Below are 24,308 nucleotides of genomic sequence, written 5' to 3'. Positions count from 1 at the left end.
TCATTGCTTATAGATATGCAAAAAAAAACGGTTTTCTCTTCATCAGTTTAAACTCACTATAACTGCGATATATAGACATTTGGCAAACACAGATGGTTTTAATTTATAATACACTTCTATTTGATATATCAATGTAAAAGGTAATTCTTCAGATAACACAAGGTGAAGCACCTTTCAGGAGAGCTTGAAAACACTGAATTATACTTGATGATAGAAAGTATCAAATAGGTACCTAAAGCCATCATGAACTTAAATAATGCTTGGCATATATAATGGCATTATTTCAAATAGAGTATGTGGGCCAAGGCACACACCAGCTGTTAATGTCATTGGGCTCTCCTATGCAGCTTACTAAAATGATTTTTAAGTATATTCAGTAATTACTTTTGGCACATACCACAGTTCCATAACCTGTTCTCATCTATCTCAAGAGCTTTCAATCTGATTATATTTTCCATGATGTAAAAGCACACCTCCCTTTGTGGAATCCATGTAGAAATCACTGAATTCTGTATTCTTCATACCTTTGCCTTATCTCATATATCCCATATTGTTATTAATGGTTATTTGAATTTCAGTGGAAATAAAAGTGATTTATCTTTACAGCAACCTCAGATAATAGGAATCCTAGTGCTCCCATATCAACATTGTGGTCTTTATCATTTCTTAAGAAGGAATATCCATTAATATATAATAGTTTCAGACCAATGATAACTAATGTCAAGAGGAAACTTTCTACATCAGAAGAATAACTGGTCATCAGTCTTAAAAGGACAGTCTTGTAAGAAAGTTAGGGTGTATTTAAAGAATGATTCTGAGAACTTGGTCAGTGATAACGGGTTGTGTTTTTCTCTGTTAATCCTTGGTATAGGTGAAAATGATTTTATTTAACAGATTCATTGGGCACTTAATAGAAAGAGAGCAGTGCCCTGGGTTTCCAGGTGTTTGAACTTGGCATTAGCATCAGGGCACTAAAATATTAACCCACAGCCATCCAAAGTACTCTTAAGATATAATTTCCTTGACAATGGTTATCTGGATTACTTACAGATTAGGTGATCTGGTGTGAGTATAACTTTAGCAGAACTTTCTGACTTCATAAATTCTGAGTCCACCCAGTGATTGAATAAAAAAAATTGTTCACTTCCCAACATATTGAATCTTCAAAGCTCTGTGACTCTGCCATACAACCAAGGCATTTCCAGGGGCTCAGAGGTCACTGTTATGCATTTCTCATTCTCACGCATACACATACATGCTTGCATATACAGAGTTAAGGCATAATGGCTACATTTGTGGATGATGCTCCCTCTAGAACTGGATGCAGAAGAGAACAAGAAATAGCCAGTGATGCACCCTGCCTTTTGCAAACTGGAGAGAGCATTTACTACCATTCTCATCCACTCAAGAGGAGAATCAAGTTCTGAATAGAAAAGAACTATCATATTCCTTTAAATTCATTATTCCCAGATTCCAAGCTAATTTTCTCATGCAAATACATTGCTTAAAAATGTCAAGTATTTATAAAAACTCTAAAATGAACTTTAGTGATTTGCCATGGTTTTGTTTGGTTAAGAAAATATGGAGTATATTTTGATCTCACTGAGATGAATAATAAATATTTCCTTTTAAAGGATAAATAAGTTTTATTGAAGAGCTTAAATTCCTTAGATATTTTAAAGTAACTTCATCTTCAATCACTTAACAAAAAATTCTTTTATATCGCCCTTATATTGTGACATGTAAATTACTACCTTCTTATAAAATACATACTCCAAACTATTGAATAATATAAACACAGTCATGATTCACTTTGAAAAGATGCCAAAAAAAATTCTTAATAGAAATGGTGCGGGAGTGGAAAACAGGTTATCTCATACACTGTTGGTGGCAATGTAATTCAGAGATTTTCAGAAGACAACTTGGCCATATTAATAAACAGCACATACTTTTGATCTTCAAATTCTACAATTTGGAATCCATCATTTATAATATAATCATATATGCACAAAACTATGTTTAAGAATGTTTATCACATTAATAACAGCATAATTACTTAACCTTTATTGAACATGTACTTTGGAGTATGGCCAAATAAATCCATATGACAGAATAATATGAAATCTATCTACCTTTTTTATGTGTTTATATATATATAATATCACTTTTCAGACTTTTTTCTAATAACATATATTAGAAATATTATATATAATGTTTATATTATATCTATTAGAAAAAAGTCTGCAAAAATATTACATACTATGGTTATCTATAGGGAAGACTACTGAATGGGGGAAGTCTGGAATGGGAAAGCCAGGAAAGAGGTAAGAATAAAGGTCTTTACATTTTACATTCTATTTTTGACATTTCGTTTTCTGTTATTTACATTGAATATGTAACTCTATCATTTTTCAATTAAAAATTTAGAAGGTATGTTAACAGCACCAATGCAATACATTATAACTTTTTAACAACAAAATCATTCAGTATAATTAAACTTAAACATCTAAAGAGTATGGTCAGAAAATAGAATTAACACCCAGTTTGAGGAAGGTTTGATTGTTCTACTGGTAAATAGATTTGATACCTTGAGATGAAACATCAAATTTAGCTTCTATGAATCTACAAACTGCATTATCATTAAAACCAAAATCAATGAACAAAATCAAGCTCTTCGAGTGCTTAAGAATTAGTGGTGGAGAGGCACACTACACAATTTGAAAGCACCTAAGATGCTCCATACATAGTATGTACTCCATCAGTGTAGGTATCCTGTTCTCTTGAGAACTTTGACTCACTACTTTATCTGAACTCATTTTATCTGTTTTTATTTCTGACACTCTCCTACATAGATCTTCCCTCCTAAAAGCCTGGTTGTGTCACAATTCCATAAACACCATTCCATGAATCTCATTCATTCTTACTATTTAGCTCTGCATTTAATAAACTTGGGATTCCTCTTCAGCTAACATCCTTTCTCCCGGGAGCGCTTTGACAACTACACACCCCACCACTCCCTTCCAGAGAGAGTGAGTCCCTTCTTATCCATGTTCACGGCATGTGATCTCCTGTGCTGTGTGACCACAGTTGACAGGACTAATGGTTGATCCTTTACCCATGATCTAAACAGCTCAGACTTCTTTCTTAATAATTTAACTAACAGAGTAAAGACTGAATCAATTACTAGTAGTTCTTGGAGCTAGAAAATCAGATAGAATCAGAAACTATGGAAGCCCCATGGGCTATGTGTACTAATTATTTAGCAGAGAGAATCAGATTGTAGACATATAAACGCAGAAACAGGAACCAGGTGATGAGAGAACAAGAGAGGAGAAAAGAGCAGTGGAGGAGACGGGACAGAAATGGCTGCTTTGTTCCCCAGAGCTTTTTAGCTCTATTCCCAAGAAAACTCAGTGGGTCTTCATTTTCTTTGGTTCTCCTGAATACTACTGCCATCTTTTAATAAATATTTTCTCAATGAAGCTAATTTGACTGGCTTGCTGTGTCTTAGAGACCTGATGGAGAACTTCCCTTTCAACTGTCTCTATATTAATTCTACATCTTTCAAAGCCCACCCAAACTCTTCTTTTTCCTTGAATAACATGAAAGGATAAGGACACAATGCCAGTTCATAAAATCACCCCTGAAAACACCACACAAAATCTGTGCCTCACAATTGAAGCTTAGTTGGGATCAACTTTCATTTGTGAAACAATGCCTTTGATAGAATATAACTCACCGAACTGAAACCTTCCTTAGGGCAGAGGTAAAGTGTTGTATTTCTTAAATAGTTTCTATATGTGGAGCACTCCAGTAGGCATTCCAGAAATGTTAATTAAGTTGAACCCATGTTCCAAAAATATAACTGGATGTCACTCAATTGAAATAAGTAATTAAGGTATAGATTCTAATAGACGGCATTGAGATCTAATAAGAATATTTAAATAAAAGAAGAGATCCTTAAAAAGTTGTTTTGTGCTGGAAAATTTAAGCCAATTTTGAAAAATTAATAAACCAATATACATTACTTAGATATTTAAAGTATACGTAGCAAGGATTAATCTCATGTTCAAAACTCGGATGCAATCTTATGGAGAAATAAAACAATTCAAGTGAAATATTATTGTTGTTGTACTCCTGACACACAAATGCCTTTCCAGGAAAAGAATAAATGAGATGGACGAAAAATTCAATTAAAATTATACTCATCACTATGCATAGCACTTGTAGTTTAAGGATTTTAATAACGAGGAATAACATCGCAAACATACACTTCTTGATTTCCCAAATATTACTCGCTAGAAAATAAAATGAATATCATTACATTTTGAAAATTATTCTTGTTACACTTTCCACTAAAACATTAGAAAGTCACTGCCTCTTCAAATTACGATGACCTTTAAGAAGTTTCCAATTTAACAAGCGCTAGAGGAGAGTCCCGGGCATTTGCCCTTGTTTGCAGAATGTAAGTCTACAATTTATTCGCAAGTCTACAAATAAATAAAAATGGAGGGTAACGAGTCATGAGAGAAAGGGAGTCAATTATTAATATGTCAATCTTTCCTTTGCTTTCTTCTCACAAATCACTCCCTCTCCCCATTTACTAAAGATGATCTATGTGAAGGTTGGTTACTTCTACACATGCTCCTGGTCTTAAGAAGCACACCAAGCTGATCACTTAAGGAGTATAATTGAGAATAGAATCTAGTCTAGCAAGATATTCACATAAACTCTCTTTTCATCTTTACCAAACTCTGACTTCCTATTTGTCCACCCCGTTCAGGCTTTGCCATACCATTAATATGTTTCCAAGGATCTTAACTCTTGGTTTGTATACTAAGGAGTGAACTTCATCTCCTTCACTCAGACACAGCATTGATGAGATACATCTTTGTCTGGATCCACTGTTCCAGCATCAGAACTCAGCCTCTTTTGAGATATGTTCCATAAGGAAGCTTAATGATGCAGCTGCCAATTCAGTTGTCCTCTGGTACATACGTGTGACTTCCCTCCCTGTTGACCTGATTCAAGCAGATGTATTACAGTGTGAGGCACATCCTATTTTCATATTCAAGGAGCTTTAGCCAACAATCAAGAATACTCATTTGATTTATGTCCAACCAACAATCATTACTTTCTAACTGGCTTATCATACATAGTATTTCCAAGGTGGCTAACACTATATATTTTAGTTATAATTCAAAATGCTTGACATATAGATGATTGGAAAGATTTCCCCATGTTAAAATTATTGTGCTTTTGCTCACTAAGGCCTAGAAGTTTGACTCTGTCTGGCCATTCTTCTGTTGGAGAGGGTGTACAATTGTTTTCATAGATTAGCATGATAGATACATAAATAGATAGATATAAAAAATGAACAATCTGATAAATATTCAACAGTGCAGTGCATTTACATCATAAAATATAAGCACAATGATGCCCAATTGATAAAAGCTATAGGGATCATATTTCAAAAGATTCAGTCCTCAGGTAATATTTGATGAAACTTATACCTCTTCCCAAATCTTCAAAAGTAATCTTCTATGGAATAAAGTAAAAATATCTAGATGGGTGTCACTAATTATGCTTTCTATTATTTCATACTTAAGATGTGTTTCTCACCTCCTTTGTAACATTCTATCCTGCTTTTCTTTCCTATTAATTCCATGTTCTAGCAAATTAAGAACCTGACAGAGGAGTCCTCCATTTCCTATTCCTTTGACATTTAACCTTTCTCTCTCTCTAACATACGTTTGTTCAAATCCTATTCATTCTTCAAAGCCCAACAAAACATCACTATTTTTAGGAGATCTTTCTAGATTTCTTCACACTGATAGGCTGTCTTTTCACTCTAAGTTTCCAGGCACTTACTTATTGTATTAGTCTGTTTTCATGCTGCTGATAAAGACATACCCTAGACTGGGTAATTTATAAAGAAAATTAGGCTTAATATTAGGACTCACATCCACATGTTGGGTAGGCCTCATAATCATGGCAGAAGGCAAAAGACACATCTTACATGGCAGCAGGCAAGAGAGAGAATGAGAGCCTCGTTAAAGGGGAAATTCCTTATAAAACCATGAGATCACATGAGACTTACTCACTACCATGAGAATAGCATGGGAAAGACCCATCCCATGATTCAGTGATTTCCCAGTGGGTCCCTTCACAACGTGGGAATTATGGAAACTACAATTCAAGATGAGATTTGTATGGGGACATATCACATATTTATCTAATTGTTCTTACATCACCCACTGGAGTGGAGTGGTCAAGAGTCAGACTCTGCAGTTAGATGCAGCTGGATTCCCATTCCCAGCACACCTCACTAAACTTTAATTTCTTCATATATAATGAGGATAATTGTAAGAGTTACCTCTTAGGCTTGCAGCACTTTCAAAATATTAAATACTCAATAAAGGTGAGCCATTATTAGATATTTTAAAATTATGCATTATAGTTGTCAGCACTTATTTCTATATTTGAAATTTTTCTCTAAGCAAAATCTACTAACAGACTATGAGAAAAAACAACAACTCTGGGACCAATAAAAACAGCATTGTGCTTATTTTTTTTTTAAGTATTATTCTTCTTATGAAACTGTTTTGGAAAGTTCTTTACTATATAACTAATAAAACCACTGGAACAAATTTGGAGGAAAATCAATTACTTTGCAATTAAAAAAAACCCTATCTTTTGTATATTTTGGGTCTTTAGCTCCTGGGTTTAAATAAATTATTTACTTGCTAACTCTCAAGGACAGGAATGCTAATTCACTTTTTGGAAAAGGCTATATGAAAAATAAAACCTTTTCTGTATCCTTTGTTATATATTTTATGCTATCTCACATGCCTACAGTTCTCACTTCAGTATATTACTTTAGGCATAATAAGGATTTAATAAAGATTTATTGAATGGGTCACCTGAAGTTGTTTAAATCAAACATGAATTTGACCCTACTCTTCAGCAGTGTAGGTTAAATGGCCACACATTGGATTACCTCAAAGCCAAGGCAACTAAGAACCTTGGAAACCAAAGAGTATGTATAGGTCCAGCCAGTATTTCAGTATCTGTATTTAGAATTCATAGAGGATTACCAGCCATGTCTTTCCATTATATTATCTTGCCTAATAGAGGTCAAATGACTGATCTGCCTGCTAACAGAGTTTAGCACAGAAATCAGAGGTTAATTAGCTTCACTCTTTTTTACAAAAGCTAAATGTCCTAGGAAGTACTGCATCATTATCCAGGTAGAACAAAGAGCACAAACAAAACATTAAAACATTACCTGGGGAATAATGTTCTAATATTCATCTAACCGAAAGGTCATTATCTCTAGAGTTTTAACTTTTAAAATTCAACTACTGTGCAAGCATATTTATTAATGAGTAAAAGAGTACTTACTTAAACTCAAAATATTCAGTACATTAATGGGATTTTCATAGTTTTCACTAGCATTCATTTTTCTTTTCCCTAAGTAATTAAATTTTGAAAAATATTCCTAATAAAATTGGTATGTAAGATATCTCCCTCCAGTTTACTGGCAGGAGCTTGCACTAGAAACAGCATTAGACTGGAAGATAAGCGACCTGGGTTCTAAACCAATCAGTTATTGAACAAGCTTTGTATGCACTTAGAGAAAACTAAGTGTCCCTGCTCAAAAAAATGAATGTTTGCTTATGGGAATCAAGTGGAATTGCTTTCTGACTATGCTATGTAGAATGCAAAGTGATTATACATCATAGATTGTTATACTTCCTTTTAATAACCCACATAATATGACCATGTGAGTGTCTTAAGTAACCAAATGGAGAAAACACAAATATGATACTAAAGAGAAGAAGAAGAATGGTTCCATCTCCATTCAAACCTATACTACAGGCATATCTAATCCAGAAGTTTGAAGATGAGCTTAAGTGCAACCATTTCAATGGCTCCCACCCAGTAAATAAAATAACTCTGAATCAATTATCCAGACTCACGGAAATGGAAAAGATTAGTGTAAAACAGCCTTTCACTCTGCTAATAAGATGTACAAAAGTCAAAACAGCTTCCATACACCATGGTAACATCATAAAATGGTAAATTATGCCATACAGCAACAAGAAATTTGCATCCTCTAAACGACTGGTCAACAGCAATGAGACTTACTCCTAAGTTGAGTGTTAATGACAGAATTGAAGGTATGATTCAATATTATATCTGATGAATAATAAAAAGTAAATGTTTTTTATTTTGTTTTGTTTTGTGTTTTTGAGACAGAGTCTTGCTCTGTCGCCAGGCTGGAGGGTAGTGGTGCAATTTCTTTGCACTACAACCTCTGCCTCCCACGTTCAAAGGATTCTCCTGCCTCAGCCTCCCAAGTAGCTGAGACTATAGGCATGCGCCACTAGCTAATTTGTTTTGTATTTTTTGTGGAGACAGGGTTTCACCATGTTGACTGGGAAGGTCTTGATCTCTTGATCTTGTGATCCGCCCGCCTTGGCCTCCCAAAGTGCTGGGATTACAGGTATGAGCCACCACACCCGGCTGAAAAGTAATGTTTAAGCTACCTAATATCAGCTCTCTCCAAGTTTCTTAGGGTCCAATGAGGACATCTGCAGAGCTAAATTTTCTTTGTGAAGGCAATTGTACACACTAAGTCTGATTTCAAAAGATCTCTCTCTTCTCAGAGAAGTTGCTAAGTTAATATGTTGAAATTGATTAGACTAGCACCTGGATATTAGTAAATGCTCAGGAAGTTGAGATCCTTATAATTATTATTATTATTGATCTGATAACTATCTTTGTGTTCATGTGGAACCATCCAGTCCACTTTGATGACAGAATATAATAGCAGGGATTAGTCCATTTGCATACACCATATCTTGTTGATCAAAGGAATTTTATTTTCCATCTTTGGAAAACAGGTTGAACCTTCTAACAGCAATAGTGTGAGTTTTCCTTTGTTATTTTTCAACATCAGGGCTAACTCCAGGTCAAATACTCTCTCTATATTTCTTCGTACTAACATAGCTAAATTTACCCTATTCTCATTTATCATTTTGACCATGAAAAAGGTCAGAATGCCAAGTGGATTGGAAAAGACTACCTAGTCTATCTGAAGGCTAGACCCTGTAATTTCAGCAGCAGTGTCTTCTCAGAATAGCATTCTATTTTTTTATTATTAGAAAACAAACAAAAATCTGACTATCTTATTCACTGACCTAGTAAACATGAACAACCCCATATTTGCCATTAACTGATATTAGAAATTAGAATACCTTTGATGCTTTGTCGGATTCATCCTACATCTTTGCTTTCAAAGTTTTTCTGTCCCCCACTCCTTTTCTCTCCACTCCCTTTATCTTCTTTGCTGATTCCCAACTCCACTGTGGCTGTCATGCCTCCCTAATGCCTGGAACAGTGCCTCGTTGCCATGGAAATAATCACTTTACAAAACAATACAATACAACAAAGTAAGTAATAATGAAAGCTTAGGCAGGCTGTACAGTAGCCAGGAAGGGACGGTGGACTCAGAAATAGAACCCAGACTTACTGACACTAACAACTACTCCTTTCATGCAGTCCTTAGATGACTAGATTCCTCTTTTATTTTCACTCTCATACACATATTCTCAGATGATCTCAGGCAGGATATAGATTTTGAATAAAGAAAATACCAAAGTAGCAGTGAGACAATGAAACTCATTCTATAATTATTTGAGATGATAGCTGGTGTACAACTTCTTCTACGTTCAGGAAAAGTTAGCTCTCAAAATGCCCTCCGCAGACACCCTGAAATCTGGGTCAAAATGGTATTAAATTGGATATTTGTTTTTTATTCTTTTTTGGTTATAGTATTACAGCACTTTCATTTTTTCCATACCTTAGCAGAAAACTCTGTTGTTGATCACATCTGATTTGAGAGATGCAGATGGCTGGTTGCTGCCAGGAATAATGTATCACATTATATAAATAAATAAAACAAGAGCTATGGGAATAAGCAGTAGGCACCTCACAGAAACCACAGGGTGGCATCCACTTGACAGACTGTTCTAGGAAAAGAAATCTAGAGATTCAGGGCTGTCACCATGCAGAGACTTCTAAAACAAGCTACATAATAAAAATACACATAAATGTAATAAAATGGTAAGTTTATTTTTTTACATTTTACTTCCATCACTTTAGTTATGAATAATCTCATAGTAGTGGTAAAGTCATGTGAAATCCAGTCAAGAGTAAACATGCCCGTAAATTGACATTAATGTTGTGCTGTTGTTCAAATCATTTTTGTAGAGAATATGAACTTTCTATAGGTATCAGAGGAAAGCTTATGGAAACTTTCCAAGCACAGAAGACCACAAGGAAATAGAATGAGAACGGGGACTTTAAGAAGCTGCCTTGCGGATTTAGAAAATGGACTACTGTGGGATAATAAAGCGTCCCATTTAAGGGTCATTTCCTCAACAAACATTTGAATGTGTCTGTGACAAGGTATTGCTCGGGGCTGGGGAAGGGGTGGCTACAATGATAGCTATGACGTCTTTGGGACTTAAACATTCCTTCAGGAGACTTTAGTCCACTGGATACGTCAAAGTATCAAATATAACTATAGTTCATCATGATTAATGTCACATTAGCTATATGTAGAAGCAAGAGTGACAGTGATGGAACATTTTTAAGTGAGCTGTAGTTGTACAGGCCAATCGATCTGTTCAAGGTCAAAGAGCTGGCTAAGTTAATACAGGTGATAATGGAAAAATATGGGCATGAGTATTCTCAGGTCCTTAGAGTAATGAGAAAGATCATATAGGTAGAGCATTTGTAAGGAAATGGGGTTATGGGAAGCAACTATTTTAGAGACCATTAGAAGCGGACTGTCTGGGAGAACAACACTCAAAGGTCTAGGCATGTGAGAATGAAAGTAAGCAAATAGAAAGTAGGGCTATGATTAGAATAGAGAAGATGCCAGTTAAAAGAAATTAAGGAAAGAAAGATAGTGGAGCATCAAGTTGCATAATAGGGATAATCAGGGTATAAAATCTGTGAAGCATGAGTGTTTGGGGTGAAAGAGAAATGGGGCCGCTATAATATTCTGAGATAAATAAGAATAAACTACCTTTTTAAGTCACTTGCAAATGAAACAAGATTTAAGTTAGTATGGCGAGGATGCCGTTACTCTTCAATATTTATTGACCACCCACTGTGTTCTAAATACCTAAACCCTCATTGGAATTGTAATAAAAACCATGGGACTGAATGAAAGGGGCTGGATGAAGAAATAAGGGAGCAAGTTTGAGGGAAAAAGTAGGCAATATCAATCAGTCAAGAGGCATTTATTAAGCTTCTATAAGAAACTCTCCTGCAAGGCATTTTGCTAGAGTCTTTGGGGAGTAAAAAACAAAGTTAATAGTCCAATTGGGAAATAAGACATATATGAGTGAAAATAAACCACACAAGGCTGTATGTAAGTAATTAATGTAATAAAGATTTAAGCCACGCCATATATTTGATCCAATGATGATTTTAAAATGTTAATATAAGGAATTCTAATGAAAGTATATTTATTAAATGGAAATAAATATACTTTATTTTAAACTCATTTCATGGATATTATGCTGCTTATTCTAGGGCACACTTCTAATTATGATGTCTCTAGCTCACCAGAACAAACCGTCTCTGCGCTATCTCTAAGTCCAGTGCTTTCTCTATGACATTTTGGGGGATAACTAAGCTGTCTAGAATAAATGCACATACAGCAGGAGGGGAAAATGAAGAAGAAATGCAGCTGAGGAAGTTAAGTAAAGAAAGGCCCAGGTAATGAAGTGTCTCTTTTACCAAGCTCAGGAAATTGGGTTGTTCTCTACAGGGACTGATTGCCTAGTGAGGAAGAACTGGGGTTGGTAATGTGGAGGATGGATTGGAAGCTAGGCATAAACACCAAGCTAAATTCATATTGAAATATTTGCAATATTTCAAGAGAGAAATGAGGCTCTGAAATCAGGGTAAGGGCAATGCTAAAGAGTGCTTAGAAATGCAGCAGACAGGACAAGGTAAAGTAAAACAAGGAGAAGGGAAATTGAAGAAAGAGACTCAAGTTTCTGATTAGAGGATGGTGAAGCTAATGAATAAGAAGGAGACAGTTTTGAAGGGAAAGCTGGTTTCAGTTTTGGACACGTGTCTGTGGCACATCCATATGGAATATGTAGGATGCAGATGGATATGCAGTTTGGAACACAGGAGAGAGTCCTTCACCTGGAGACGATAGAGCTAGGGGTCATTAGCCAAGAGAGCCACTGGAGCTGCAGGGACGGATGAGCTTGCCTAGTGGGTACATATAGTTCAGGAACAGAACCAGGGGAATAATGGCCTTTCAGGAGTGTGTAAAGGCAGGAGAAATTGGTGAAGAAAAGAAGTCATGTAGTATTGAAACTACTGCAGGTAAGATGCCTAAATTTCTCTTAATCTCACTCTTTACTAACTTCAGACATCATATTAGGATGGAAAAAGTTACTCCCCAACCCACTGGCTATTACTTACAGCCAAAGTATCTTAACTGTAAAGTATCTAATATAATTTTAAGAATTATCTCATATATATACATATATATATATATATCTCAAAAAAGTAACAACCACAATGAGATATCACCTCACACCCATTAGATTGGCTACTATCAAAACAAAAACATTGGCTACTATCAAAACAAAAACAAAAAAAGAAAATAACAAGTGTAGGTGAGGATGTGGAAAAACTGGAATCCTTGTCTACTGTTGATGAAAGTGTAAAACGGTATAGCCACTATGAAAAATTTTGGCAGTTCCTCAAGTAAAAATTGAGTTTCCATAAGATCTAACAGTTCCACTTCCAGGTATATGTCCAAAAAACAGGAAAGCAATATTTTGAAGTGATATTTGTACACCTGTGTTCATAGCAGCATTATTCACAATAGCCAAAAAGTGGAAGTAATACAACTGATCATCAACAGACAAATGGATGAACAAAATATGATCTATACAAACTATGAATTATTATCCACCCTTAAAAAGGAAGGACACTCTGACATATGCTACAACACGGAGGAACCTTGAGAACATTACATGAAGTAAAATAAGCCAGTCACAAGAAGATGAATACTTGATGATTCTACTTAAATGAGGTGTCTAGAATAGTCAAATTCACAGCAACAGAAAGAAAGCAGAATGATGGCTGCCAAGGGGCATGGGAAAGGGTAAATTGGGAGTTGTTGCTTCATGGTCATGGAATTCCAGTTTTGTAAGATGAAAAATTTCTGGGCACTGATTGTACAGTAATATGAATGAATTTACACGACTGAATTATACATTTAAAAATGGCTAATATGGTAAATTTAATGTTCCGTGTAATTTACTACAATGAAAAATTGTATGAGGCAACTGAATGGTGATGGCAAAAACAGATTGACTGTATCTAGTATCTATTTCATTCATGTCTAAGATACTTCTACTTCAATATTAATTGAAGTAGAATTAAATTAATTAATTTAATTTAACTGAACACCAACTACATGTAGGACGCTGTGTTAGTCCCTGCAGTGGTTACAGGGCTAAATCAGGTATGGTTTTTGACATTAAGAAATATATTCTTATGGCATATTGTATTGTTCTCCAAAATATCTCTGCCCTTCCTTATATAAAGAATATATGTTCCCATACCATGTTGGCCCATATCAAATTGTGTGAAAAATGATGTATTCCTCCTGATTTATTCTTAATTAATAAACTTTATGTTTTTATGGCAGTTTTAGGTTCACAGGAAAACTGAAAGGAAAGGACAGAGTTTCCATGCACCCCTGTCCCCACATGTTCACAACACTACTGACATCTCATATCACAGTGCTACATTTGTTGTAATCAATGAACCTCTACTGACACATCATTATCACTCAAAGTCCACGGTTTCTACATTTGGGCTCATTCTTGGTGTTGTGCATTGTACGGACTTAGAAAAATGTATAATTGTATGTGTCCACCATTGTAGTATCAAACAGAATAGTTCCACTGACCTAAAAATTCTCTGCGCCTGACCTATTTATCCCTCCATTCCTCCTGACCCCTGGTAACCACAAATCTTTTTACTATCTCCATTGTTCTGTCCTTTCTAGAATGTCATACAGTTGGAACCATATAGTATACGCTTTTCAGATTACTTTCTTTCACTTAGTATGGATTTAGTTTCCTTCGTGTCTTTCTGTGGCTTGATAGCTGAATAATATTTCACTGTCTGGATGTACCACAGTTTATCCATCCACTGATGGAAGATATCTTGGTTGCCTCCCCATTTGGGCAATTATGAAAAAAGTTTCTATAAAAACCATGGGCAGTTCTGGAGGCCCCTTTTGGGCAAAGCTTTGAGCTCTTTAAGACTGCTTTCTGGCTGGGCATGGTGGCTCACACCTATAATCCCAGCACCTTGGGAGGCCGAGGCAGGTGAATCATGAGGTCAAGAGATCGAGACCATCTTGGTCAACAAGGTGAAACCCCATCTCTACTAAAAATACAAAAATTAGCTGGGCATGATGGCGTGTGCCTGTAGTCCCAGCTACTCGGGAGGCCGAGGCAGAAGAATTACTTGAACCCAGGAGGCGGAGGTTGTGGTGAGCCGAGATTACGCCATTGAACTCCAGCCTGGGTAACAAGAGTGAAACTCCGTCTCAAAAAAAAAAAAAAAAATACTGCTTTCCATGGTTCCTCCATGTTCTCTTTTATCTCTGACCTGCAACTGGAAGTGCTCCTCTTGGGCCTGCTCCATCAGCCTGCACTCATCTTGGAAGAAAGAAGCTTGGTGTAAGTAGTACAGAATGGTCATATATGTTACACACACAATTACCTGAATTTAACTTAGCCTATCCCGATTGACACATATGATCAAGTCCATTGTATCCTTTTCAGATAAATTTGCTTTAAACCAGATAAACATAATCTCCCAGAAGAGCTTATATATGCCACAAAACAGACATCTTCCCAAAGAATATGCGCCTCCTTCAATCATTTTCTCCTTTTCAACAGCACTGAGCAGGAGGCCTCTGCAACTAGGGAAACTTAGTTGGGTTACTTTTCCCACCCTTACTTCATTTAAGAAAAATGGAGAGTCCAGTTGCAGAAGATGTGCTCAGAAAGTTTGCTTTATTCATCCTGCTTTTGCCTTTGGCCAGTCTGACACACACTGGGCTTTCTTACTTTCTAGCACCTCAATTTCTTGCCCAAGAAATAGTCCTTTTTACCCATTTCACCATCCTCTAGTGTTCACTCAGTGGTTATTTCTTTACTACCTCAAATGCCGAGTGATATTCACCCCAACCCATAGCTACCTGACACCTATTTTTGGTGACTTCTGTGGTGTGCTTGGTGAAGATCCCCTTAGCTTGAAGGAAATTGAAGAAGTGACTGCATAGCCCATAGCATCCCTTTTGAATTAGAGGTTGCAACTTAAATAACTTGGTCCTTTCTAGAAGCATAAACCTTCAGGGTTGCTCAAGTAGAAATACTGACTTTATTTTGCTTCTTGGTCAGACAGATCTACACCCTTTGTTAAGTTATGCTCCCAGAAACAGATGTTCTTGGGCTTACCTTACTGGAGCCAAAGGAGTTTCTGAATGTCTCCAGAACAGTAGTCTACTGCAATGGAGAAGCTGTCCAGCCTCATTCCCTCCACATCTACACATGGCTTTGATGCTGTGCCCTCTTTGTTCTGAAAATATTTTTAAAGAAAAGAAGTCATAGACAAAGGCGAATGAGATAGGTGGTTTTTAATCAGTTACTGATTTGTTGTTCTCATCTGTTTCTAACCCCTTAAAAGGAGAAATTCAACTGCTGGCTGTCTTCTCATGAACCAAAAGTTCAATTTCTCCCAGTGAAAGTGGGTCAAGGGGCTGGGCGCGGTGGCTTACACCTGTAATCCCAGCACTCGGGAGGCTGAGGTGGGTGGATCATGAGGTCAGGATATTGAGACCATCCTCGTTAACATGGTGAAACTCCATCTCTACTAAAAATATACAAAATTAGCCGGGCGTGGTGGCACGCACCTCTAGTCCCAACTACTCAAGAAGCTGAGGCAGGAGAATCGCTTGAACCCTGGAGGCAGAGGTTGCAGTGAGCTGAGATAGCACCACTGTGCTCCAGCCTGGGGGAAAAAAAAGTAAGTGGGTCAAGGGAAAGGAAGCTCCTTTTCTCCTAAGTACTCTGTCATACGAAAATGGATCCCAGTGCCAGCAATCACCACCAGCAACCCAGATGGGTAGCCTAAAACCTGTTGAGGGGCAGATGGCAGGAAGCATAGTCTGAGATTCCTGGATAGACACCTCCTGCTTCAAATCATTATGGTATGTTAGTGGAGGAGCCGCTTACATCCAGGTGGGAATTCTCTACCTTCCGTAAGGAAGCTGCATGATCTTTTCACTTATTCTTTGATTGGGGCCTTAAAATCTGAGTGAAAATACATCAGAACTTTCTCATGAAAGGTTAACAAAGTTCTAAGGGTCCACAGTACAGACCACTTAATAATGTATTATTTATTCTGAGTCTGTATCCAAGTTTCAGATGCTCCAAGAAAAAAAAAGAATTTGATCTTGTGTCATAACACACTTTAACAAATGCCTTCTTGAGGACAACTAGTTAAAAGAGAGTGCTGCTAGGTCTCTTCTCTTGGCTGATCCACCTACTCAAATTTTCAAGGCTCATATAAGAGAGGAAATTTTATAATCTACTAGTCTCTGTAATAACTGTATAGCCTACAGTGATTGTAGGCCCATGGATTTAAACATCATCTTATACCCCTAGGCCAAGTCTTAATTCTGAGTTCCAGCCTCACATTTCAAACAGCCTAGTTCGCATTTTCACCTGCGAAAGATGCTCCAAACTTAGAATTAGCAAAGTAAAACCCTTGAGTCATGATGTTTAATTGCTCCCAAATCCAGCCTTCTCCTTTTTTAGTATATGACACTCCTGGCCAACTATTCTAACCAGAAACATAAAAGTCATCTTTGTTCCCTCCCTCTCCCTCACCCTCATGCTTTACACAGAATCCATCAGCATGCCATGTGTACTCTATCTCCAAAATACTCAAGGAATTGATATACATCCTCTGCCATCAACTCGAATTAGACTTTCATCATCTACCACTTAACAGCAGCCCTCACATGATTGTCAAATTCCTATAGTTGGTTTCCTTCAAGCAAAAGAAATGATCTTCTTAAGACATAAATTAGATTTTGTCACTGGCATACTTGAACAATTTTGTTGATTGCCTTAAAATAGAATGAATAACATAAAACACTTAAAATAAAATCCTATCTCCTTACTGCAGCCTATGAAAACGCAGTCTACCAAGACCCTTGTTTATTTGGATACCTAGACTCCCCTTCTATCTTACTCCACACCCCTCTCTCCCTATGCTCCAGTCACAGCCATCTTTTTATGTTTTCCCATTTGGTGAACATGCCACTCTCTTTCCCACCCAAGAGCCTTTTCATACCTTGTATACTCTACCTGGAATGTACTCTACCTCTAACTTTTCAAATGGTTGATTCTTTGCCACATTTGGGTCTTATGTCAAATGCTAGTTTCTTCAAGAGGCACTCTTTGACCAATCTATTTAAAGTGGCAACCCCTCCCATTATTGTGGATCTCAACCATAGTTTGCTGATGTAGCTACACCACAATTTGTAATGGAATTTTCATCTGTATTTGTCTGGTTGCTTTTGTCTCTCCTGCAGGCACATGAACTCTACATCTGTTTTACTCTTTTTCTCACCTCGAGTCTCCCTTCTCTAGAACAGCAGTCCCCAACCTTTTTGGCACCAGGGACCAGTTTCATGGAAGACAGTTTTTCCACAGACTGGGGTCAGGGGTAGTTTCGGGATGAAACCGTTCCACCTCAGATCGTCAAGCAGTAGATTCTCATAGGGAGTGTGAAACCTAGATCCTTCGCATGTGCAGTTCACAACAGAGATCATGCTCCTGTGAGAATCTAATGCCACTGCTGATCTAACAGGAGGCAGGTCTCAGGCGGTAATGCTCCCTCATCCGCTCTTCATCTCCTGCTGCCAGGTCTGGTTCCTGACTGGCCAGAGACTGGTACTGGTCAATGACAGGAAGGGGGCGGGGAAGGGGGAGGCTTGAGCATCCCTGCTGTAGAACAACCAATACACAGAAGATGTGCAATAAATATTTATTGAATAAATAAACACAAAAGTAGCTATATGGTTAAACATAATAAGATGACAAGACAATTTCTGCATATGTGAAGACAAACAGAAAAAGAAGAAAGTCACTGTAAGGATGACTATGAGTTACATAAGCCTCAAAAAATGTATTCATTTACTAGATACATGGATTTTGCTTTTGCTAATAAGTGGGCACAATTCTAACCAGTTTCAATTATCAAATGTCTACTGTTCTTTAAACAGGAAGAAACAAGAAGCTATTGAACGTGTGTCAAATAAGAATTTAAGAATAAATTTCCTTTTGCTTTATTCATTATTTCATTGGCATTTTGAGAAAACTTACTTCAAACTATGTAATTGTTCAGATGACAATATTTAAACAATAAAATAAAAATCCCCCAAAATGCACATCTACCTGTAAGGATTCCCTTGGAGAAGAATTTGAAGGAAAAAATATCCCCAAAATGGAATGCCTCTAATCACTGGGTTTAATTGATTTTTGAAATTATCTTAGTTAATTATTTATGAAAGTGTAGGTTTTAAATGAAAACTACAGTTTATTGTTAATACAAATTCCACTGCCAGCAAATCAGATAATTAAGTAGGTGGGAAGAAACCTATTTTTAGAAATCAAGATTTTGATGATCACAGAAATTAGTAAAATTCTTATGCCAATAGTGATATGTTTAGATTTCTTTTCTTTTAAATAATTTCATAAATTGCTTTACACAGTTTCAGTTCTCATCTATTGCAAATGAAGCATGCTCAGCCTGAGCAAAGTGAACATGAAACAGGTCAGGTCTTCATTCGACCCTACTGTGCTGAAATAAGCCATTTGGTACTGAAAGTTAGTAGTTACCCACAAATAAAATATTGCTCAGAATAGTCAGAATATAATGTTTGGACAAAGAAAACAAGTAACAGTCATTAAAAATGACCCAATTTAAATTTTCCACTTTCTGATTTTTCAGACTTTCATTTGAGTTTTATGCTTAATTTTGAGGTGTTCCAACACAAAACACAAGCTGTAAAAGAAATAGCACATTGCATTAGGAATTCCTTATCTAAGTTCACATTTTCCCCTGCTGACATACAAAAGAAAAAGAAAGAGAAAATAAAATTCCAAATGTGTATCAACTTTTATTTAGTATTTTCTTTTTTATATTTCTGTTCTTATCTCTAAAAAATTGGGGAAATAAGTATTGCTTTTCCTTGGGTCAAAAGAAATCAAGATAAATTATTCAAAATTAAGTAAGAAGTTTGAAGTAAAATCAAGATTTTGTCTTACTTTTAAAAGTATTATTTCTAGTGTCTACCTCAGTTGCGAGAGCTCCATCATTACCTATAGCCAGAGACCGTTGGTTTCAGCCTGGGAAACCTCTGACCATGATGTGGGTACTCCATAAAGATCTGCCATTCAAAACATGGGTGGGTGGAGGTGGATGAAGAGAAGATGAAATAGTGTTTTCTGGTAAATGTAAATAAACACTCTTTTGAAAGCCAAATAACATTTTTTCCAACTTAATGATTTTTGAATACAAGAGTTTATGACAGAATCTACTTAAGTCAATACCCATTAAATAATAAAACTCCTAATTTGTGGGAAAGAGGGACATGCTATATAGCCTTGCTTGAATACCAGAAAAGAATATAAAAAACATTCATAATCAAATGCCCAAGTAACACTGAATGTGGGAGCTGGAGTTAACATGTTCCTAAACCCCACGATAAAGACAAATTCAAGATCACTTGCATTCCGACACTAGACAATGGGAAAAGTGACAGAGTCTACCTGAAGAAGACCCAGGGTCTCCTCAAACCAAGAAATATGTACCCTGTAGAATACAAACATGTGGAGGTGAATCTGCTAACAGACATTATAACTCCACTGGCTGCAGGCACAGGGAAAGCTAGAGCAATTGGCTGTAGATGTTTGAAGAATGCTATTAGACTTTTCTAGATGAATTCGCCTCCATGACTTAGTAAGAGCAAATACAAATTTCATACTCAATTCCCAGTCTGAGGAAGAAAAGTGTAACGAAAGATAGAGAGTAGTAAATGGACGAAGCTTCCACATCCAAAGGGTGTCCAACAAAGATACAAATATGATTCCAAAAGGTTCATTAGCCCCACTTTGTAAAAGAATATGACCACCAGGAAATCCAGCATGGAATTCGATGGCCATTCCAACAACAGGGACAGTAGCAACTCTGCAGTAGAAATGTCCTTTATGATGTGAGGACCCAGGATTTATTTCCATAATAGCAAAATAAAGAAAGAGATTGGGTTATTCTGCTATTCTGAAGTCTAAGAGCTAAGAAGGAAAATGCCTTTCCCAGAAATCAAAGAACAAGGAAGGGTTCCTGTAGATAAGCCATGTGGAGCTGAGTAGTGCTGGGTATTGGGAGTCTCGAGAGGAAGCCACATGTTCTTCCTTCTCAAGCACAATTCAGTTGGTAGAAACTCATGCTGGGGCTTGAGCGACCAAAAGAAGTACAAAAGGAAGAGCAAGAGAGGAAAACCTCCTGTATCTTTTTGCCACATGAGCCAGAAGGAGGGATGAGTCTTCCAGACAGGTGGAGAGGGTGAGTACGCTGGAGGGCAGCGTCTGTGGCTCACTGAATTAAGAGCCCTTGGCTGGGTTTTGCTTATGGTTTCCCAAACCCATACTGCATGATGTGCACATTAGAATATCATTTGTACAATAAAATCACAGTGGAGAAAGAACAAAACAAAGGGGTAAAGCTGCCATAGAATAAAGGTGCTAGAGCCAAAAGGTAACAACATGGGCTCTGGAGCCAGATATACCTAAGTTCTGATCCCAGAGTTACTCACTAACTGTGCAATAAAGGCAGCTTGTTAAAACTTTGAAGCTCCATGTCTTTACCTGTCAAATAGGCATAATAAAGTATCTCCACCATAGGGGAGTTGTGAGAAGTAACTAAAATTAATCACTTAAAGTCCTTTGCATAAGCCCTCATGTGTAGCATGTATAACAAGTTGTTATAGTTATTAGTACTGGTTTCCTTAACAACCATGACTTTCTATGTTATTAGAAGGCTGTATTTCCTTAGTCTGGCTTCAGAAAGCTAATTCTGGTTATGTGTAACTGACAGCAATGTCAGAGTGAGTACTAAAATAGATCATTTTAAATTAGTAAAGTCTAGGTAATAACATTTAAAAATCTGATTTATTACTTCTATGTACTTTGAAACCACACTTTATATCAAAATATTTCTTGGATCCTCTGTTCATCTTCCTTGAACCAATTATATTTACTTGAAATTATCAGCATGCATTTATATATTGTAACAGAAATGCAAAAGTCCCTAAATATCTTTTTCCTCAGATATGCTCCTTACTCTCTATTGCACCTTACAGAGATAACAAGTAATTTTTTCCATAAGCAGTACAAGCCACAAGCTAATGTAGTAAAACTGTCCTGAATTGAATTATTTGAGCTGAAATTAGTAAATTTCACCCATATATTTCTAGTAGATAAAATTTTAAGACACATAAGGATAAACTGGTAATTTTGTAGATCAATCTTATCATATATTAGAAGCCAGTGGTATTTACAATTTAAATTAATCAGCTAGAGGTAAAGATTTCTTTAATCATCTTTTTCAGGACATTTTTATCAGGCTATTAAGAGCAGGGTTTATGAGTGAAAAAAGCTGTTTTATAAATCATCCATCAATATGTTACTCTAATTTATTGTGTGCTTCTACTTTACAGATGTAATGACTTCCTAAGCCACAATACTAAAGAGAATGGAGGATACAATATGACCTATTAGTTAAAGAGTATTTACTCCAATGTGTATTATTTCTGCCATCTATTTTTTTTAGAAATACCAATGTATATCAAAAATTAATGTCAATAAATATTCATAAAAACTTTGTATGTTTTCACAGCCATAGGCCACAAAAAATCATGAGGAGATAAGGCATACCTATGAAAAGCAAGCAGTGAAAAAGAACAGCATCTGTTTAAGCATTTTAAGTACGAATAGGCAAACATCGAATGGGAATGTCTGAAAATCCCAATTTGTCCCCATTGCTTTTCTGCAGGAATATGAAAAAGCAGACTTGAATAAAGCAATATTTTTTCATGACTAGAAATGTGACTGTTCACTTTCTCCAGTGACATTAGAAGTTGAAGTCAAATACAGTGAAAGGGGAAACTGAATTATAGTTAGTGGAGATGCTATGGACATACTAACTAAATTACATATAGCTGGCTCTGCTTGATCCTTGACAAATTGTTTGCCAGCTCTCTGTGTAGCAGACTCACAATATCTATTAACTTAATAGCTATCACAGGAAATGTTTTGAACCTGATGGAAGATGATTGTGGGGATGGAAGTTGAAGGCATTATTGCTGCTATGAAAAGATAAATATGGGAGCCACTTGAGAAACACTGGAAATTGGTTAATGGAGAGAAATCGTCATCCCTTGGCTTTCATGTGTGTCACTTAAATCAATACTCTATGTGTCCATTAAGCCAGGTATAAGTCATTAAATCACAAACCAGGAAATGATTTTTAGAGTTTAGCCATGTAAGACAAGTCAGACTATTCCAGATCAAGAGTGACCCTTTTTAAAAACCATTAGGAAAGGTGATGTCAAAATATCTTTTGGACAACTCACTTCAATGTCAAATTGTTAAATAGAAAGGATTTACTTCTACGTTTAAAAAATGATTGATACCGGAGGGGACTCAAGATGGCGCTGTGAGAACAACCCAGGATTGGAGCCCGCGTTGAATTCGCAAACGGTGAGTCAGTGCTGCATTTCCAGACTGATCTTTGTTGCCCACAGAACGGGGAAACTCCCAAGTATAAAAAGACACGGGACGCCAGGCAGTAGGTCTGCCTGGCGAAGCCGGCAGCCGGGGCGGCGGCGGCCGGCCCTACCCAGCAATCCCCACAGGGCGCGCTTGTCCGGGTGCCTTGTTGAACCGGCAACCTGAGACTTGAGAGGGCTGGACTTGAGACTGAACGAGACTTGCACAGTAGCCCAGCCCAGGGGATTGCAGGGACAGATCGCTTGGGATACCCAGTGGGACGAACAAAACCACAATTTCAAACTATCCCGGGCAGACGGTCCGAGACGCTCTGTGGGGGAGGGGCGTCCACCACTACGGAGGCAACCTGCCCCAACTGAGATACACGCCCACTGCTGACGCAGCCAACCGTTGCCGAGGCAACCCGCCCCAACTGAGATACACGCCCACTGCTGACGCAGCCAGCCATTGCCGAGGCAACCCGTCCCTACTGAGATACACGCCCACTGCTGACGCAGCCTGCCATTGCTGAGGCAACACGCTACAACGAAGAGACTCCGCGGCAGGGCGTGGCGGAGACCACAGCAGAGCCGGCAGGAACAGCGCTAATCACACAACAGCAGGGCGGAGCCTCGGCAGCCAAACAGTGGCTAGTCTGCCTTTGAGCTGGGCAGGACACCTGATCGGACATCCAAAAATAAAGCCCAAACCCCTCAACACAGAGCATTTGAGAAAAAAAAAAAAGGGTTGTTTAATGAGCTGTGTTGCAGCAGAATCAAACATAGCAGCCTAACAGCCCTGAATGAACAACAGAGTGCACAGCTCAGAAATTAAACCCCTATAAAGTACAAACTGTCTCCTCAAGCAGCTCCCTGACCCCTCTATATCCAAAAGACTGTCATTAGGCAGGCATCATCCTGGGACAAAGAGAGCAGAAAAAGAAACTGGTAGCATCCCTCGCTGTGCCACGGCTACTAGAGGTGCACCCCAGACAAGCAGGGTCTGGAGCGGACCTCAACAGTCGTACAGCGAAGGGGCTAGACTGGTAGAAGGAAAACCAAGCAACAGAAATACTTCATCATCAACATTCTGGGTGTCCACTCAGAGACCCAAACGAAAAGTCAGCAACTACGCAGACGACCAGCGGACAAATCCACAAAGATGGGAAGAAACCAGCGCAAAAAGGAGGAAAACACCCGAAACCAGAACACATCGCCTCCTAGAAAGGACCAAAACTCCTCACCAGCAAGGGAACAAAGCTGGACGGAGAATGACTGTGACGAAATGACGGAATTAGACTTCAGAAGATGGATAATGAGAAACTTTTGTGAGCTA

At 37.4% G+C, this 24,308-nt stretch overlaps 1 protein-coding gene across 13 annotated transcripts in view; it reads right to left on the bottom strand.

The window, feature by feature from the left end:
• DLGAP1 (DLG associated protein 1) overlaps positions 1-24,308 on the bottom strand; it is a 1,035,773-nt gene that overhangs the window by 947,189 nt on the left and 64,276 nt on the right. Inside the window, exon 2 of one of the 13 annotated variants that reach the window (XM_035269693.3) lies at positions 15,591-15,711. The exons of the other annotated variants lie outside the window; for them this stretch is intronic. The gene's annotated coding sequence lies outside the window, so the exon portion shown is untranslated. The remainder of the gene's footprint in view (positions 1-15,590; positions 15,712-24,308) is intronic. 13 annotated transcript variants of the gene reach the window in all.

This window comes from Callithrix jacchus, chromosome 13 (assembly GCF_049354715.1).
Source record: "Callithrix jacchus isolate 240 chromosome 13, calJac240_pri, whole genome shotgun sequence".
In the NCBI taxonomy this organism is placed as follows: domain Eukaryota; kingdom Metazoa; phylum Chordata; class Mammalia; order Primates; family Cebidae; genus Callithrix; species Callithrix jacchus.
The sequence above is the reverse complement of the archived record's forward strand: the minus strand, read 5'-3'. Positions and strand labels throughout refer to the sequence as shown.